The 5,253-nt window shown below is 30.0% G+C and overlaps 1 long non-coding RNA gene across 1 annotated transcript; it reads left to right on the forward strand.

Moving 5' to 3' along the window:
- The first annotated feature begins 4,933 nt into the window (after positions 1-4,933).
- LOC142241720 (uncharacterized) lies at positions 4,934-5,253 on the forward strand. Its single transcript, XR_012723779.1, has 2 exons — positions 4,934-4,994; positions 5,052-5,253. It is a non-coding gene; the product is annotated as an uncharacterized LOC142241720 (long non-coding RNA).

Here is a 5,253-nt window from a genome sequence, read left to right on the forward strand (position 1 = left end):
CCCAGGGTTGGCCTGTCACAAACTGTGACTTTTGCGACATACATTTGCGACGGTATAATACGTATGTCGCAAAAGTCGTAAACCTAATGTAGAAAACCAAATTTTGAATAGAAGAAATCCTGAAAATTTTTTTAATTTAATTTGACAGCATTCGCTGTGAGTCTCTCCAGAAATTTGTGAAAGTTTTCCCATGGTCAAGCCTATTTTCTTAGGTGGTATCGAAATTCCCGTTGGTGAGTGTGCAAAATACCTTGGAGTTATATTGGACAGGAGACTGAACTTAAAGCTAAGAAAGGACGAGAAAATCCACGGTTACCCTGTACTCGTGCAAAAGGCAATAGGGAAAATGTGGGGACTAAAACCGAAAATTGTGAACATTCCTAAGAATTGAAACTTCTTCGTACATACCATCGTCTTGGATATCATCGAATTCGCTGCCTAGCCGACGCGACTAAAGTATTTTCAGTTTGCGACTTTTGTTACTTTTTCTACATTTACGACGCATATGTTCTTTTACAACATTGCGACAGTCGCAAACCGAAAAAAGTTTGATACAGACTATCTCTGGTAATGCCTCCATATAGACCGACTTCACTTCTTGAGGGTATAGAAGGTGCACTGATCATGAAAATTGCTTGAAACTCAATGTAAAATTTCCAGATTTTACTTCTCTCGTGAAAATCTACAGATTTAAGATTTCAAATCAAGACGTTATTTTATAATTTTCTTGCACACTTACAAGAGATGTATGATTCCTCTAAAACTCAAAAAAAAAAAAAAAATGGTTCTTATAAATCCAGAATCTGATATAGTGATCATAGGTGAAATTTTTAAATTTATATTCGGGAAGTGTCTTCAAGTCCTCAAGCCCTCCTGAAATTTCAAAGGAAATCCTAATATTTGGTTCATGGTGGTAGGTATTTAAGATTCGGCCCGGCCGAACTTACTGCTGTATATACTTGTTTTTTAATAAATTTAGGACACATATTTTGGAAATTTGAATCCCTCCGATAAAGTCATATGTCTTTGAACTAAGGTCTATTTTCCTTAAAATATAGAAGCACATTTTTTATTTAAAGAAATCGTCCTTAAATTAACTGAAATAATGAATCTTTAGATTTAAGATAAAAACGCTTCAAATATAGGCTAAGACTTATTTACATGATTTTCATATTTGGGTTAAAGTTTTTGTTGGAATTAAGAAAGGCATTGTATAAACATAATTTGGATTTTTAAACTGACATTTGTTTTTGTCCTAATTTGAATTTTTTTATTCTTGATTTAAAGCCATATTGGCCTGTGAAAAATGTCTTAATTTTAATGGAGCCGCATCTTTGCTTGAAATCAATACCAAAATCCTTAGAGGAAGTTCAAAATCTTTGTATTCAAGTAAACTGTTTTTTCAGTGTACACTGAAAAAAATATTTACGTGATATTAAAGATTACGCAACCTAAATTTTAGGATGCGAAATTTACAAAATATTTAGGACAAATTTATTTAAAATAATGAAATTTTCATTAAAGTTTATAATCTTTGCTTCAAAAATTTTTTTCATTAAATGTAGGACACAAATTTTGTAAATTTGCGTCCCTCCGTTAAAGTCCATTGTCTGTGAACCAAGGCTAATTTTCCTTAAAATAAAGATACACATTTTTGATTTAAATAAATTGTCCTTAAATTAACTGAAATATTGAAACTTTAGATTTAAGATAAAAACGCTTCAAATATCGGATAAGACTTATTTTGAGGATTTAGCGTCTTTAGTTTAAAGTTTTTTTGGAATTAAGAAAACATTTTTTATTTTGAAGTATCCGTTATAATTTGGATTTTTAAACTGGCATTTGTTTGTACGTGAGTACCTTTATTAATAAACCGCGAAAAGAGAATGAAAATTTGATAAATGAGATCTTTATCCTAATTTTAATTTTATTGGTCCTATATTTAAAGCCAGATAGGTCGCTAAAAAATTTCCTTATTCTAAAGAAGCCGCATCTTTGGCTCGGCATCAATACCAAAAATCCTTAATAGAAGGTCAAAATCTTTCGATCCAAGTAAACTTTTTTTTTGAGTGTAGGCTCACTTAGACTATTTAGTCCATCCTAATCTTTTCTCTTACCAATGAGTGCTGTCCGATTCTATATTGAGTTTAATAATAAGGGATTTTGCATTTTTTATAAAATGCATAATTCTTTCAACTTTTTTATTGATAAGTGCATTCCTATTCAATTCTTAATAACTAAATAAAAATTCTAACTTCATTTCAATATATGCCAACTGGTTTATTTAAGTGGCATTGAAATTGAAGAAATATTCATAATATTTACAGTCTAGACGCTTTTCCTAAAATGCTTGAAGGCCAGCATCATAGATGAACAATTTTTGCATTTACTGCGTCACCAGAATTTGCCCTGAGGCAACTAAGACACCTTTTGTTTAGTTTTCATTGTGAGTAAACCATTTTTATTGGATTTGTAGAATACAAGAAATTTTTGAATAATAATCAATCTGTATGCAATTAAGAGCACTTCAACATAACATAGAACAACAGGTAATGCAAAAATATTATCCAAGGAATGCTGTTAATCTGATTATGTTTGGTTAGGTTAGGGGAGAATTAGTTTAAGAATATAAACGTTTTACTTATCCACTGTTTTATTTATATAGAACAGATTTCTTCCTACAGACGTTATAAAGTATGTATATTCTAGATTGTGGTGAAATTCAGAGTAGATTTAGCGATATCTGTCCGTCCGTCTTTCGAAATCACGATAACTTCCAAACGAAACAAGCTATAGATTGAAACTTGTCACAAGTACCTTTTATTGATGTATGTTATGTAGGTCGGATGGTATTGCTAATGGGTCCATTTAGGTGTAGCTTCCGGGCGGTATATGACATCTAGGGTATTCAAATAACCGGTTTTTTTGAAAAGTATCCGAAAATCACAATTTTTAAAACCCGGGTTTCGGGTTTTTATTTTGCTCAAATCCGGTTAACCGCGTTAAACCGAAAAAATCAAAATTAAACAAATTCAGTTTAAACACTCTATTACAAAAAAAAAAACGAATTAATAATTCCTTGTAATAAAATAATAATTTTAAAACAAACTTAAGATTGATGCATGCTGTACTTCCAGGGTGATAGAAAAATTGAATACCGTTAAGGAGCTCCCTTTGTAAACATTATTTTTGTTTATTTTTTTTATGAAAGTTGAAGGGAAAATACCCGTTTAAAAAAGTAGATGTCTGACTAAAAATTGTCTTTAAAAGCTAATAAAAAAGATATCAGACAATTGTCACAACGCTTCTAATAAATTTATATTGTGATCAATACCGATGGACCGGTTTATTTTATTACACCAATTGCTGGTATTCGTGAAAATGTCATTTGCGATGTTTTTAAGGCCTCAAAACCGGTTATGGTTTTTATTTTTTATTGTGAAATTTCCCTTTTAATGACAAATTCAAACAAATACATCCTCCATTGAAAACTCTTCCCAAGAGGAGCAACATTTATTTGAGTAGAAAATTGTGTCAATTTTTTTAAAATATTATAGAATCAGTTTTTTCGTTTATTTTATGTGACAATTGGTTATGCCGGTTATTCACTAAAAAAAAAAAAAGTGAACCCTCTAAAGCCAATTTAACTTTATTTTAGCCAATTTAACTTTATTTTAGTTCATGGAATTATTATGTTTGGAGAAAGTTTGCTTTACTCTAATAATTTTTTGCGTACTTTAGTTAAATGAAGTAAAAAACGGGACAAATTATACACAAATTAAATATGAAGATTTACTAAATTCGTATTTCTCACAAAATAGTTGATTATTTCTTTAAATATGTAAATTGTACTACAAATGCGTCCATCATGAACTTCGTATGTCACTAAAGGCATTCTTGCAATTTTGAACTCCAATTTTTTCCTTCAAACTATAAAAATTTCTTTAACAAGTGAAAAAAGTTATTTATGTCTAATAAATTTTCTTGAATTTGTCGAAAAATATTTACTTATTTTTGCGATATCGGCGTGATTCCAGCGTTTGTAATACTGTCTAATTAAAATTTTCTGAAAATATTCAAAATTTTCTAAAATCAATCAAAAGTTTTCTTCCTTGTGGGTTCACTGTTTTTTCTCAGTGTTTGTTTTAAAAACATCGCGTTTTGTCTAGCACTCTACATATATCGCTATATCAAATAATATCTATGAAGTCTGAGACCAATATTTCAAAGTGTTACAAACGGAATGACAAAGTTTTTATACCCCCCAAATCTATAAGGTTACAGTATAAAAATGTAAATTTTTTTGTGTGTTACCAATTTTTTTATTATCAAAGGGGACCGAATGCGGATTTCGGCAGAGTTGAGGCCTAATATTATTATTATAACAAAATTGTGTAAACTTTTGCTTTCCTTATATTTAATGCATGGGAATTTGGGCAAAGTCCAAACACTATAGTCCAAACGCTTGTTATATTCACGGAATCGGATGTTGTTTGGAATAATTTTGTTTTAACCCTTTCACTACCGATATCCACTTAGAAGGACATTCGAAAAAGACACCAAATTCTATTTTTCTACTTACACGGTTGAAAAAGACTGTTTTTCATATGTTTGGCTATAAACATTATATGTTTGGAACACAAATTTTTAAACACAATATTTTTGAGTGCAAGCATATAATGTTCATAAACTAGCATAACATGTTTGGGACATATATGTTAATATGTTAGAACATATTATGTTTGGGACATAAAATGTTTGTAAATATAATATGCTTGGATGCAAACATATATTAATTTAGAAATAGCCTATAAACATATATGTGTTTAGTAGCTTGGAGCGCTATTTAACAGGGAGCGATATTGAATTAAGTTGGTGGTTGTGGCTTGTTATTACAAAATTAACATTTTATTTTTCCTTGGGCGATTGATCAGCTACTTCTTTGATCCTTACAAACTATGTGGTCCGTTGTTCGAATCCCCGTCCGGCAAAAAGTAAAATTAAAAAAATTATAAAATATAACAATTTCTTCTACAATGTTTGCATTACAGAAAAAGGTGCTAAGAACTAAAAAATCTCGTGGAAGTGAGAAAGATGTGGAGGAATATACAATTAGGCAGAAACAACATTTTGAGCATTCAGATCGAAAACCTATGTTGTTAGCACCTATATTACCTGTTTATTTTCATAATTCATTATGATTGTAAATATATTTATATATAAATAAATAAATAAATAAAATTTTGAGCACAA

The sequence above is a fragment of the Haematobia irritans genome, chromosome 5, assembly GCF_050003625.1.
Source record: "Haematobia irritans isolate KBUSLIRL chromosome 5, ASM5000362v1, whole genome shotgun sequence".
In the NCBI taxonomy this organism is placed as follows: domain Eukaryota; kingdom Metazoa; phylum Arthropoda; class Insecta; order Diptera; family Muscidae; genus Haematobia; species Haematobia irritans.